We start from the raw sequence: 15,474 nt of genomic DNA, 5'->3' as shown, positions 1-15,474 counted from the left end.
AGGAAAGTTGGATTTACATTGAAAATTTTGAATTTAGCATGGTAAGTTTTCTTCATCAAATTTATATAATTTTTCTGTAACAGTTAATGTTAAAATGCGCTTTTTTTAAAATCAAATATTGATTGATGGAATATCACGCATTAGCAACTTCAAAAAATTGAAACATAAGAGGCACACATGAAAAGATCAATTTTTTTCAGAAAGAACAGACTACAATACTGAATTTTAAATAATTCAGATTTTACTCTGGTTACCAATATATAGTTCTCTCATACTATCTTGATTGTGATTATGTTTAGTTTACATTAAATAAGGTATTAAAAATAGCTAAAGTCTCCTTGCCTTAGCACTATCAATTTAAAATATGTAAGAGGTCAGAATTATAAAAGACTGGAAGACAAGGGCTCTCAAAGTACTCTGATTATCCATTAATGTAAAACCATTTTCGCTTTTTAAAACTCAAGAGTGTGTGCATGTGTGTTTGTGTGTGTGTTTCTTCTATGATTCTCTCCTCCACAGCCTACTTGCATCTTACCGAATTCTGGCCTCCTTTCTACTTATTTGTTCTGTACACAATGGTGAGCTTCTTAAAGATGACAGCTGCCTTTCCCGCCCATCTCGGCACACACACCCCAAAATGGTCTAGCATCACGTTCTGCACACACTAAAACGTCTGCATGCACAAAATAGGTAACCAAATGGAATAGTTAATTCTGTGTCCATTTTATGTCCTGACAGTATGATACCATTAGTAAGTCTTGTGTCTGTATAATGATTACTGTTTTTTCAATGAACTTCCACAGTTATGCTTATATTATACTCAGAACAATGGAAAATAAAGAGAGCAGTATTGTTACAGAGGCAGAAACCGAGGCACAGATATGTAAATGATTTGCCTTAATTCACAAAGATGTAGACAGATCTGAGACTAACAAATTCCCCACCTTCTTTTAATCCAGGATCCTTTCTCTTAGATGCACTTGAAATGTCTCTCATCGTAGTGAAAATTTATAGCTGTGTTCTAAAAAAAGAAAGAAAAAGAAACATCAGCCTTTCTTAAAATTTACTATGACTCAGTTCTAATCGAGTTAACCTTTAGTTAAATTAAATAGGAAGCAACTGCTAACCCATGTGAACAAGTCACCAGTGTTTAGCAAGATATTTAGCACCTATTAATTTTGTGCTTTCTACGTGGCAGGCACTTGAGCAGACACTGGTGGTAAAGTGGTACATGTAGCTGAGTGCCAATCCAGAGTACGCCCAGCATTTTGCTCATCACCGGTTTAATGGGCTCTCTACAGTGCTGCCTGAGTATGAAGTACCTTCTTGTCAGTTTGCTTTGTGCTGCTGCATGGAAACAAATGTCCAGAGTGGCAGCACTGCAGGTCCTTCCAGGGGGCTATGACATCAGAACTCCTGATGGAATGTGCAGCTAATATATTTGACTCACAGTTTCAGTTGTTTGGTTTTTCAGTCTGAAAAAACAACAGTGGAAAGCATAGCCAAAGCAAATAATGATCAGAGTACTGGGAAGCATACTAGAAATAAAGTTTGTTCTTTTTTAATTTATTGGGGTGACAATTGTTAGTAAAATTACATAGATTTCAGGTGTAGAATTCTGTATTACATCATCTATAAATCCCACTGTGTGTTCACCACTCAGAGTCAGTTCTCCTTCCATCACCATATATTTGATACCCCTTACCCTCATCTTCCACCCCCTAGCCCCCTTACCCTCTGGTAACCACTAAACTATTGTCTGTGTCTGAGTTTTTGTTTCTCATTTGTTTGTCTTGTTCTCTTGTTGTTTTTGGTTTATATACCACATGTCAGTGAAATCATATGGTTCTCTGCTTTTTCTGCCTGACTTATTTCGCTCAGCATTACATTCTCAAGATCCATCCATGTTGTCACAAATGTTCCTATATCATCTTTTCTTACTGCCGAATAGTATTCCATTGTGTATATATACCACAACTTCTTTATCCATTCATCTATCAAAGGACATTTTGGTTGTTTCCATGTCTTGGCCACCGTAAACAAAGCTGCAATGAACATTGGAGTACACGTGTCTTTATGTATAAATGTTTTCAGATGTTTTGGGTAGATACCCAGGAGAGGGATTGCTGGGTCATATGGTAATTTTATTCGTAATTTTTTGAGGAACCTCCACACTGCCTTCCATAACGGCTGCACCAGTCTGCATTCCCACCAACAGTGTATGAGGGTTCCTTTTTCTCCACAGCCTCTCCAACACTTGTTACTATTTGTCTTGTTGATGATAGCCATTCTGACTGGGGTGAGGTGATATCTCATTGTGGTTTTCATTTGCATTTCTTTGATGATTAGTGATGTTGAGCATTTTTCATATGTCTATTTGCCATTTGTATGTCCTCTTTGGAGAAATGTCTCTCCAGGTCCTCTGCCCATTTTTCAATTGGGTTGTTTTTTTTTTGTTGTTGTTGTTGAGTTGCATGAGTTCCTTGTATAGTTTGGATATTAGCCCCTTATCGGAGGCACTATTTGCAAAAATCTTCTCCCATTCAGTTGGTTGTCTCTTTATTTTGTCGATGGTTTCTTTTGCTGTGCAGAAGCTTTTAAGTTTCATATAGTCCCATTCGTTTATTTCAGCTTTTACTTCCATTGCCTTTGGAGTCAAATTCATAAAATGCTCTTTGAACCCAAGGTCCATAAGTTTAGTACCTCTGTTTTCTTCTATGCAGTTTATTGTGTCAGGTCTTATGCTTAAGTCTTTGATCCATATTGAATTAATTTTGGTACATGGTGACAAATAGCAGTCTAGTTTCATTCTTTTGCACATGGTTATCCAATTCTCCCAGCACCATTTATTGAAGAGAGTGTCTTTCCTCCATTGTATGTTTTTAGCTTCTTTGTCAAAAATTATCTGTCCATATTCATGTGGTTTTATTTCTGGGTTCTCAATTCTATTCCATTGGTCTATGTGTCTGTTTTTCTGCCAATACCATGCTGTTTTGATTATTGTAGCCCTGCAGTACAAGCTAAAGTCAGGGAGTGTGATACCTCCAGTATTGTTCTTTTTTCTTAAGATTGCTTTGGCTATTCGGGGTCTTTTGTGGTTCCAAACAAATCTGATGATTTTTTGTTCTATTTCTTTTAAAAATGCCATTGGGATTTTGATGAGGATTGCATTAAATCTGTATATTGCTTTGGGTAATATGGCCATTTTAACTATGTTGATTCTTCCAATCCATGAGCACGGAATGTCTTTCTATTTCTTTGTGTCTTTTTCAATTTCTTTCAAAAATGTCTTATAGTTTTCAGCATATAGGTCTTTCACATCCTTGGTAAGTTTATTCCTAGGTATTTTATTCTTTTTGCTGCAATTGCAAAAGGAATTGTTTTTTGTGTTTCTTTTTCTGAGATTTCATTGTTAGTATATAGGAAAGCAATGGACTTTTGTACGTTGATTTTGTAGCCAGCAGCTTTACTGTATTCATTGATTGTTTCTGATAGCTTTTTGGTGGAGTCTTTAGGGTTTTCTATATATAGCATCATGTCGTCTGCAAAGAGTGATAATTTAACTTCTTCATTCCCAATTTAGATGCATTTCATTTCTTTCTCTTGCCTGATTGCTCTGGCAAGGACTTCCAACACTATGTTGAAAAGCAGAGGTGATAGGGGACAGCCCTGTCGTGTTCCTGAACGTAGAGCAAAGGGCTTCAGTTTTTCACCATTAATTATGAGATTAGCAGAGGGCTTGTCATATATGGCCTTTATTATGTTAAGGTATTTTCCTTCTATACCTATTTTATTAAGTGTTTTAATCATAAATGGATGTTGTATCTTGTCAAATGCTTTTTCTGCATCAATTGATATAATCATATGATTTTTGTCCTTTATTTTGTTTATGTGATGTATCACATTGATGGATTTGCAGATGTTGAACCATCCTTGTGCCCCGGGGATGAACCCCACTTGGTCGTGATGAATAATCTTTTTAATGCATTGTTGTATTCGATTTGCTAGAATTTTGTTTAGGATTTTTGCATCTGTATTCATCAGAGATATTGGTCTGTAGTTTTCTTTTTGTGTTGTCCTTACCAGGTTTTGGTATCAGGGTAATGTTGGCCTCATAAAATGAGTTAGGGAGTACTGTCTCTTCTTCAATTTTTTGGAAGAGTTTGAGCAGGATTGGTATTAGATCCTCTTTGAAGGTTTGGTAGAATTCACTAGTGAAGCCATCTGGTCCCGGACTTTTGCTTTTGGGAAGGTTTTGGATGACTGATTCAATTTTGTTACTGGTGATCGGTCTGTTTAAATTTTCGAGTTCTTCATGGTTCAGCCTTGGAAGGCTATATGTTTCTAAGAACTTGTCCATTTCTTCTAGGTTATTGAATTTGGTGACATATAGTCCTTTATAGTATTCTTGGATGATCCTTTGTATTTCTGTGGTGTCCGTGATAACTTCCCTTTTTTCATTTCTTATTTTGTTAATATGCGTCTTCTCTCTTTTTAGCTTAGTGAGTCTAGCCAAGGGTTTGTCAATTTTGTTAATCTTTTCAAAGAACCAGCTCTTTGTCACATTAATTTTTTTCTATTGTCTTTTTGTTCTCTATTTCATTTAGTTCTGCTCTAATTTTTGTTATTTCCTTTCTTCTGCTGACCTTGCATTTCACTTGTTCTTTTTCTAGTTCTTTAAGGTATAACATGAGGTTATTTGTTTCGGATTTTTCTTGTTTCTTGAGATAGGCCTGTAATGATATAAATTTCCCTCTTAAAACTACTTACGCTGCATCCCAAAAATTTTGGTAGGATGTATTTTCATTGTCATTTGTTTCTATGTCTCTTTTGCTCTCTCCTCTAATTTCTTCTTTGACCCAGTCATTCTTTAAAAGTATGTTGTTTAATCTCCATGTATTTGTGTTTTTTCCTGCTTTCTTTTTGCAGTTGATATCCAATTTCAAACCCTTGTGATCAGAGAATATGCTTGGCATGATTTTAATCTTCTTAAATTTGCTGAGGCTGATTTTATGTCCCAATATATGGTCTATCTTTGAGAATGTTCCATGTACACTAGAAAATAATGTATAGTCTGATGTTTTAGGATGAAGTGCTCTATAAATGTCAATTATGTCCATCTCATCTAATGTGTCATTTAGGGCTGCTATTTCATTATTTATTTTCTGTTTGGATGATCTATCCACAGCTGTCAATGATGTATTTAAGTCCCCTAGTATAATTGTGTTTTGGTCAATTTCTCCCTTTAGTTCTGTTAGTAGCTGCTTGGTATATCTCAGTGCTCCCTGATTGGGGGCATAAATATTGATGACTGTTATGTCTTCTTGTTGTATAGTCCCCTTTACCATTATGAAATGTCCATCTTTGTCTCTTGTTATCTTTTTCACCCTGAAGTCTGTTTCATCTGATATCATTATGGCTACACCTGATTTTCTCTGGGTACCATTTGCTTGAAGTGTCAATTTCCACCCTTTCACTTTGAGTCTATGCTTGTCCTTGTAGCTGAGATGTGTCTCTTGGAGACAGCATATGGTTGGGTTTAGTTTTTTGATCCAATCTGCTACTCTGTGCCTTTTTATTGGTGAGTTCAGTCCATTTACATTTAGGGTGATTATTGATATGTGAGGATTTCCTGTCATTCTATCTTTAGTTTTCTGGTAAGGCTGTGTCTCCATTGTTTCTTTGCCTTTTTGTTGTTGTCTATTATTTCTGTGTGGTGGTATTCTATGATGTTTCCCTCTGTTTCTTCTTTTATTACAGTATATATTTCAGTTCTGGATTTTTTTTTTTTTTTTTTTTGAGTGGTTACCCTTAAGTTTATGTAAAAGAAAGTTTGATATTTAGAGTATTCCATTTTCTTCAGCACACTTACTTTCTCCATTCCCATATTCCAGTTCAGGCCTTTACTCTCCCCCTTTTTATGTTTTGGTTGCCACAAATTGTCCCTGTTGATGGTGGTCGAATAGCCTCCTTTAGTATTTCTTGTAGTGCAGGTCGTGTATTAGAAAATTCCCTCAGCTTCTGTATGTCTGGAAAGGTCTTTATTCCTCCTTCATATCTAAAGGATATTTTTGCTGGATATGTTATTCTTGGCTCATAATTTCTCTCTTTCAATAGTTTGAATATTTGGTTCCACTCCCTCCTGGCTTGTAGAGTTTCTGCTGAAAAATCTGATGATAATCTAATGGGCTTTCCTTTGTAAGTTGCCGTCTTCTTTTCTCTGGCTGCCTTGAGGATTCTTTCTTTGTTGTTGATTTTAGACAGCTTCAATACAATATGCCTTGGAGAAGGCCTGTTGGGATTGAGGTAATTAGGTGTTCTATTTGCTTCTTGGATTCGAGGATCCAGTTCTGGCCACAGGTGTGGGAAGTTCTCAACAATTTGTTTGAATATATTATCTGTTCCCTTCTCTCTTTCTTCTCCTTCTGGTATGCCCATTATTCTTATATTGCTCTTTCTGATGGAGTCAGAAAGTTCTTGTAGAGTTCTTTCATTTCTTTTAAGTCTCAAGTCTCTTTCTTTTTCCATCTGTGTCATTTCCAGGTTTCTATCTTCGATGTCACTGCTTCTTTTCTCCATCTGGTCAACCCTACTACCTAAGCTAGCTGTTTCATTTTTAATTTCTTCTATTGAGTTCTTAATCTCCAGAAATTCTACTTGGTTCTTTTTTAAATTTTCAATCTCTTTCGTAAAATGCTCATGTTGTTCTTTGATTGTGTTTCTGAGTTCATTAAACTGCCTTTCTGTGTTTTCTTGCATCTCGTTGAGTTTTTTCAGAACTGCAATCTTGAATTCTCTGTCATTTAAGTCACATATTTCCATATCTTTAAGTTCCTTTTCTGGAGACTTTTCACTTTCTTTCTGAGCTGTCTTGTTGCCTTGGTTATTCATGGCAATTACTGATTTATTATTTCTCTTCCTAGACATCTACAGGAGTGGCTTCTGCAACAGGTTGATAGGAAGAGGTCTTTCTTTTGTTTTCCAGTACTTGTTGGTAGAATGTTTTATTTTCTCTCTGACTGCAGCCTTTTTTTTCTCTCTCACACGGTAGTGCTATGTTTTCTTTGCACTATTCCAGCTTCTCACACATGGGGGGATTCCCTGGGAGACGGGCTTCTCCTCAGTTAATAGTTTGCCTGGGTCACAGGGCGCAGTATCCGTGTGGGTATGCGGAGAGCTTTTGAAGTTCCAAAGCTCTATCTGCACCAGATTCAGAGCCCGTATGTTTCAGCAGTTCTGTTTACTCCTACAGGGATCTGCCTAGATTGGGGATGACAAGGGCAGGGTGGGTGGTGAGAGATGGCCCAGAGCAATGGCGGCGATCACCACCACAGCCAGTCATGCTTCCACAGCTCCCTCCCCTTTGCCAGAACTAGTTGGGCTGTGAAACTGTCTGCGGACCACAGTTCTCAGAACTGCAATAGTCTGTTCTTTTGATCTGACACTGCTACTGCCCCGCTTCTACCACTGGGCAGGTGGGGGCGGGGTGAGCTCTGGGAGGGTAGGGAGGGGACGGCTAGTCTCAGTGCATTCGGCTTCTGTTCTCTGCTCAGCAGTGAGGGCTTAAACCACCGTTTTCAGCCTTCTTCCCTCAGTCTTTGATTGGAGGTCTCTGCCATGGGCATTGGGTTCAGCCATGTTATATGCTGTCCCCTCAGCCCTGTGGGTGATAAACGGAACCCTTGCAGTCCGAGCTCTTCCCTCTCCCACAGCTGTGGTAGTTCCAGGATGCAACAAGCTCAGAGCACTGAGCTAGGTCTGCCTCCTGTGCCCACGTGCTCCATCTCTGCACTTCTCCCTTCCCCCCTCCCCTGCTCACACTATTTGCCCACCTTTGGGTTATTTCTGTAGTGTGCCTCTTAGTCTTGCCTGTCTGTTGCACAGAGTCCTTTGTGGAGTTATAGATGTTCAATTTGTTTTAAATTCCAGGGGAGATTTCAAGAGGCTCACCTCATGCCACTGTTTTTATGACATCACTCCCCGCCCCAAACCACATTTTAAAGTGTTGGGTATAGATTTTCCCATAAATTATATTATGCTCTAAACCTTCATATGAATTTTTAATATTGTAAGTTTAAAAAAAGCATTGTATAAAAATTAAACCATTTCACAATGCTGGTTGCTTTTTATAAGAATTCTTTAATGAAAAATTCCAAAGTATTAAATGCTCACAGTGTTCTAATGTTTTACCTGGACTATTTCAAGACACAGTTAATAGTGGTATAAACACAAAGTGTTTTCAAGGTTTGCTCCAAGGATCACGGAAGTACAACCTCTTTTATTACAAAGATGAGTTAGGTCCTCTGATTAAGGCTTTCCAAATTTTGAAATAAGACTGGTAAATTCACTACAGTCCATGTGTTTATTCATTAACACCAAGTAAAAAGAATGGATCAGAGAGATAATGAAAGCCTACAGTGCTCCTCGAAACCAAGGGTGTAGAGTGTTTCATGGAAAAGGAAGGGATCAACGGTAGCAGATCCAACAGAGGGCATGAAAAATAAGAAATGAAAATTGTCAGTCAACCTTAGACACTACGAGGTCACCGAGACCCTTAAGAAGAGTTGTTTTAGTAGAGTGGTAGGGACAGAAGCCAGATGGCTTTGTGAACGCTGACAGTGGAGTGGCGCGAGTTAATCCAAGGATTACCAGGTCAGAACAAGTTTAAGGCAGGTTATTTTCATTAGAAAATCAGTAAGACACTAAACTTTGTTGGTTTTTTTAACTAGAAACCAAACAATCCTCCCAGTTAAAGTCGTGATTTTTTGCTTGCTTCATTTTACATCTGCTGCTCACTTTTTTTATACTATATATTTTCCGTAACTTGACCTCAAGATTCTTGATCAGATTAGATGTCACTGAATGTCATATCCCCATCTGTTTATCGGATTGGTAGCTACTAAACACCAATTAAATGAAAGACAGTAATTTCGTATAACAAGAAGATTATATTTAATGAGATTTGACATAAGTCTAAAAGATAAAGAGAAACGGTGTGTGTTAAAATTCATGAAAATTGCCTTTGGATCTGCAGTTTTAGGCACTCACAGATTTGTCTCTTGAACAGCTAATTTAAAAATTTTTTTAATTGTATTTGAGTGGTTTTTCTTTGTTCCTTCAGCAGGAACCCTCCTTGCAGCTGGGTTGGCAGATCATTTGTTTTCATGAGATCTCTTTGAACCAATCAAGACACGGATAATCTTATTATACCACTGTGGGCTTGTGTTTCTTTTGAAGAGAGTCTAGAGAAGTCATGGGTAATACTTTCCTGTGTGCCAGGAACCACTTATGTTTCAGTTGTACAAGGTCAGATCTTAATTTAACCACCAACTGGGTACTTAATTTTAGATACACAGACGAGCACATTGGCTCCAAGGTACTTCCTCTGGTTTAGGAAGGCAAGGCCCTGGATAAGAATGACAAGATGATCATTCCAAAAGGTGAGATTATGAAATATTTGATCTGTACCTCACCAACTAGCTTATTAAGTCATTTAGGATTGGGAATATTTTAAACAAATTGAAATACGTATTGTGGTAGTTTCTCATTACTCTCTTTCCAGTTGATCATCTGTGGGTTTGCCTGCATAGGGCCTTTCTAATTACAGAATAAAACCAGGGTTGTTTTGTTTGTTTGTACAATACTAACTCAACTGTATGGTTAGTAAGCATAATAAAAAATAGTATCATGAGAAAAACAGATCAACAATAAATATCTTATAGGAAATGTCAATACATACACTATGGAATCCCAGAAGGGTCTTACCTTGCCCTGGTTTGTGAGAGAAATAAAAATTAAATGATTCGTGTCAATAATTAAAATAAACTTCTATTAAGGCCTTTTTATCACGGATAGCAAAAGATGGATGCTTTATATTCAGAGAAAAAAATTCCTTTAAATTCCTTTAAATCAGATAAAAAGAACTCAATAGAACTGGAAATTTGCTTCTGCAAATTAAATCATAGACTCTTAAAGTTGGAAAGTCCTTAGAATTTATCTGATACCGTCACCCATCTAGTTCTTAAATGAAAAGATAACTTCTAAGGAACCTATTAGGTTGGTGCAAAAGTAATTGTGGTTTAAAAGATTAAAAATAGTTGCAGAAATCGCAATTACCTTTGCACCAACCTATATCTAAAATGATACTGTATCTAAAACAAAATGATATGGACAAGGACATCCTAACACTGCTTTGTACTGAGAACATTATATTGTTGACATAAAATATAACTTTAGACCTCTGTTGTTTTTATAGGAATACCTTGTTTTCAAATGAAAATTTACCTAAAATATTTATATTCCCACTGGAGTTGTTTGATAGGTTTGCTGGTCGTTTGCATAAACTCTTTTAGGAAACTTTTTCTGAGGCTTATGAATATTAGGATTAGAACATGTAGCCCTCTTTTCATTAATTCCCTGAGAGTAGCTGTGTCATTAGTTAGAGTACATGCCACAGCGGTTAAGGCCATGTGGTTCTAATGTCAAATGACTGGATTTATATCCACACCTGCACCCCTCACTATGTGTATGTACTTGAGCAAATTACCTAAAAATTACCTCAGAGCTCTGGGCCTCAGTTTCCTCATCTGGAAAATGGGGGAAAGTGTGTTGTAGAAATTAAATAACATAATCTATTTAACGAACTTTTCATAATGCATGTCACAGGTAAGCACTCAATAGATGTTACTTATAATAATTATTAAAATTCAATAAAACAAATATTTATTGAGGACCTACCTGCAGGGTATCCTGGAAGGGAGGTTCTGGGGAAAGGTCTAGAATGTGTTATTTAAAGGCAGCAAACTCCCTGAGGGCATGGATCCGATTGTCTTGTGTCTCTTCTGTGACTGGAACGCAGGAGACACTGGGCACCTATCTTGAATGAGTGAATAGGACCTTCTGAAACTCCTTAGGAAAAAAATAAAAATCCCTGAGAACTAGTGGATCAACTCTCCTTTGTCTTTTTGATTTAAGTAGAAAAGGGGAATGTACTCTGCGTCTGTATTTCAACAAGGTATTTCACAGAATCTCTCGATGATGGTCTTGTGATCAAAGAGGAGACATTAATACTAGATATTGGTGTCTTTGGGAGAATTTGTAGCTGGATAAACATGTTTTCTTGAAGGGTGCTAAATCATATATCAATATCAACCTGAAGGCCTCTGTCCTGTGCCAATTTCTGTTCAACATTTATCATTATTAATGGAGCAGATGGATATATAGAAGACATGCAGATAGACCCGGAAATAGAACAATGCTTGGAGGGATAGGAAAGGCACTAGGCTTTTCTTTTTTTTTTTAAACCAGCGAGCCTACCTAATTGTCTTTAATTCTTAAGTCTGGTGATTCTACAGAAAAGGGAGGAGAAGGAAATAATGAATGTGTCAGAGGGTGAATGTTCAAGGGTGAGGAATAGAGCTAGAACTGTCAAACAATCTTTAAAATTCTACTTCCCCATTCCAGAGGAGTTCAATCACGGAATAAGAACAGATAATGTTTACTTACTACTTGCAATACGTCAGGCACAGTTAATGAGGCAGCTAATCTAGGAGGGCAGGATTTGAATGAAAGTTCAACTACAATGGCCTGCATAGGATTTCAAAGTAAGATGTGAAGAAATGCAATGGCTCGTTATCATCTGAGTAAGTTTCAAATGGAAAAAGACTTGAGTTGAGCAACAGACAGGAACTTTTGACATGTCAAACAGAATACACCAGGCCCAGGAACAAGTAGTTTTAGAGAGAGGATATATGTATGTATATATACAGAGGGTGCCAAAAAAATGTATACACATTTTAAGAAAGGAAAAAATTGTATTAAAATTGTAATACTCAATAGATACTGACAACAAAAGATGAACACAAGTCATGTTTGACTTCTGCAATTATAAAAGGTGCTCAAAGTGGTTACCATCAGTGTAATTTTAATACAGTTTTTTCCTTTCTTAAAATGTGTTTACATTTTTTTTGGCTTGTTCTCTCTCTATAAATGTGTGTGTGTGTGTGTGTGTGCACGTGTGTATGTCTTTTTATTAAGGTCTAGAGATATTTAATTTTTATTGTTATTGTTATTGCAGCTAATTAATGTAGTCAAAACATTTTTTACTCACCCTACAACTCAGTTGTGTAAACCAAATGCAGCCATTTTACTGTCTGTAATTGGCGTCACCTTCCTCAGCAGCTACCATTCACTAATTAGTAGAAAATAAACTGTCTTGTGTAGACCAACACAAAAACTTAGATAATGAAGCCATGGCTTGGATAACTTGGGTAATGGATCCGTCAATTTCTGCTCTTCCCCAAGCCAAGAAACTCTCTCCGCCAGGTTTCACCTGTTTGACTATAAATTTCAGCAATTTCTTCTCTTCTCAAAGTCACCAAGGTCCCCGGCTTGCCGGGAAGTGACCTGTCTCACCCCCCGTAAGGCTCAGCCTGGGAGTCAGAGGCCTGGCCTGTTTTCTGGAAGGCTTTGTAAGTGTTGGTTCCATGAGGTCATTCTTAGCACCTTCAAAGTGGCTCGTCATGTGTGATTGAACATACATCACCTTCTATCCATGGCATGAAATATTGTTCAAGGACATGAACTTTAATAATTGTATAGTTTTTCATTGCTTGGGTGTACAATAATGTCTTATACAAATTCCCTCTTGTTGGACGTTTTATATTGTTTTTAATATTTTGGCAGTTTAAATATGACTAAAATGAACATTTTGACGTACAAATCATTTTCCATACATCTGATTATTTTTATAAGATAGATTCCTAGATTTAGAATTACAGGCAAAGGGGAAGGCTTTTTAAAAATCATATCATTGTACTAGTTTGTGATAAGGGTACATTTACTAATAAGTTGCCTTTTCATGGGCCATGCTTGCTCTAGTCTTTTCTATTCTGCGTTTATATTACCCTAGAAATCCACATACTTGTGAACCTAAAGCTCCTTCCCATTCTGTGTGTCATTTTCAATAGCTAGCATGCATCTTCCTATAGCTCTGTCATAATTGAATTTGATTTGGAAATCAGTAATAGAGAATAAAAAATGTCTAATTTTGTAACATAAAACTAGAGATAAGCAAAACTAGTATGACAGGTTTTATCTCTAATGTACTCATATTTACTTAGAAATTAAGCCTCAGTTAGTACAGTCCCAATTGGAAGTGAACTTGGCAAAAACATATGTATGAGTACAAGGTTATTCTAATCTTTTGCTAATTTTTAAGAGTAGTGTATAGTTGATCATCCATTTAGTCATTCATTCAGGGAATACTTAGTGAATTCTTATCATATACCAGATATCATAATATTTAGTGTCTAGAGACCAATATGTCCATTTTGTCTTTTTATATATTTTCTAAAGAGATGAGTTTTGTTTCTGTAAGGCAACATATAAGTAGCATTCATTTTCTGAACTAAGATTGTGTGTGTGTGTGTGTGTGTGTGTGTGTGTTTTAAATGTATCAACAGAACAACTTATGCTGTTAAAGGAAGATGCTGTTTGAACTGGTCTAGTTCTCACTGTCATCCACAGGATTTCTCTCTCATAGAAAAAACAAATATGACAAAGAGGGAATTGCTATAACTTATGACTTATAAATAAAAGTTACCCAATTCTGACACAGTTTTTCCTCTCTCTGAAATTTCTTGGGGACTAGTGAGCTCGGTCACTGAAATCAGCCAAATGTAGCCACTTCTCTGATTTGCTATTTTGTGCTACAGGATTCTGAAAAAACAAAAGTGTGTAGCCACCAAATAAAAACTAGAGATACAACAAAATTTTATTTATATTGATTTCAATATATCTTTAAAATTATCCCCATGAATGGTCCAAATGCAGAAAAATGAGAAGGAGCCTTGTTTTGTATAGAATAACTGTATTTTCTTCGCAAAACTGAGAAATGATAACGCCCTGTAACGATTGCTATTCCTTTGACAGGACTTATCCTGGTGATTTTCTCTGGGACCTCCAGCAGATGAGCTCATCACCTAAAAGCCATAGCAGTTTCAAGGTAAAAGAAAATTTCTTTGGGGTATCAGGCTCCCGCTTCCACACACAGAATGCACACCTCCTTCAGAAGCTCAGAGTTTGGATTTGGGCTGGCCTTATATAATACTGTGACTAGAACCAAATTTTACTGCATTGCTCTTTCCCTACGCCCTCTGTCACCTCTAGACTTAGTCTTAGACCCTTTGGCATCTTCCCCATCCCAGGTTCCCCTCAGTAACTACTCCAAGAGATCCTGGTTCTACGCTGGCGGCCAGTATGGTGCTATGGGCATTTTAAAAGGGACGCTAAAAGATGGAACAATAAGCCTGAAAGCACAGAATCTCTCACTGATGAATTACACGGGTGTGACAGGTGCTGGGGGCCGTGTGATATTTATGGACACAAAGCCGTTCCTTGCACTGTGGAAGCAACTGTTCAGTCTGGGATACACTTAACGCCAGCCCTGTTTAAGACCCACAGACATGGTTTCAATTTTGTTTTGCCCGAGACAGAGTGTAAGGGTGAATGGGGTAAACAGACTTGGGTGTCATTGGAAGTAAGCCAACCGAACAATTCATAGGGAACAAAGTCGTATAGCCTTGGTTTGGGGAAAAGGAGACCCTGGCCGATCCTGGGCTGTGGGAGCTCCCATGTGTCCAAGGAAGCTCCAAGGGACCTCACACACTTACAATAGTACGGTGTTTAGCGTGGATCATGGACTGGAGATGGTTCAGAGTGTCCGATGCAGAGACGTGTCATGTACCCAGGTTCACTCCTGCGTCACGCCTTGCAACATCACCCCAATCTCCTGACCAGTTCAGTCAGGCACCCACTGGCATGTTGATCCTATTTTTTTTAGACGGTAATGTTTACACTCGAAAACAAAAAGTACAGAACGCAGGCAGGTTTAGGACACCTGAGACCATTCTAAGTGACACAAAGCCTTACTGCCCAGAGCCAAAGATAAAGATTTATATGCCCCTGGAAGCTATTTTTTTTATTTTTGGAAGTTATTGTCATCAAGAGCTGGCTGTTAAGAGCAAGATCAGAGTGTTTTAAGGGCAACAGACTGTGGGATGTTTTCCAGTGGCTTCGGAAAGACTGTAAAAATGAAGGTACTCACGTTCTGTCCAGACACTACTTATTAGCTTTGTGGGGTTGGGTGGGTTTTTTAACCTCGTGAAGCCTGTTTCTATCTACACACGATGACTCTGTAATACCTGAAAGCAGAATTGGAGGATTTGAAGCAAGTCAGTGAACGCAAAGTGCTTTGCACGGCGCTGGAAACAAAGCGATCGCTCAATAACTTACAGCTATTATTGTAATCACTGGTTTTGTAATTACCAAAGATAATCTAAAACTTCCATGATCACCAAACTTTCCTTTCCCCATTACCTAAATCTAGGATGTTACTTAGCCCGTATTTGAACTAATAATTATCAATATCTGAATAATACAGTTAGCATTTGAAAATCCTGCATTTAACGGTTC

The 15,474-nt window shown here is 37.5% G+C and overlaps 1 protein-coding gene across 2 annotated transcripts in view; it reads left to right on the top strand.

Moving 5' to 3' along the window:
* Window positions 1–9,313: 9,313 nt before the first annotated feature.
* Window positions 9,314–15,474, top strand: part of ASB15 (ankyrin repeat and SOCS box containing 15) — a 29,875-nt gene continuing 23,714 nt past the window's right edge. For both annotated transcript variants that reach the window (XM_019750030.2, XM_074315653.1), the window contains exons 1-2: window positions 9,314–9,440; window positions 13,933–14,005. The gene's annotated coding sequence lies outside the window, so the exon portion shown is untranslated. The remainder of the gene's footprint in view (window positions 9,441–13,932; window positions 14,006–15,474) is intronic.

Source organism: Rhinolophus sinicus, linkage group LG11 (genome assembly GCF_036562045.2).
Source record: "Rhinolophus sinicus isolate RSC01 linkage group LG11, ASM3656204v1, whole genome shotgun sequence".
In the NCBI taxonomy this organism is placed as follows: domain Eukaryota; kingdom Metazoa; phylum Chordata; class Mammalia; order Chiroptera; family Rhinolophidae; genus Rhinolophus; species Rhinolophus sinicus.
This window is presented reverse-complemented; position numbering and strand designations above follow the sequence as displayed.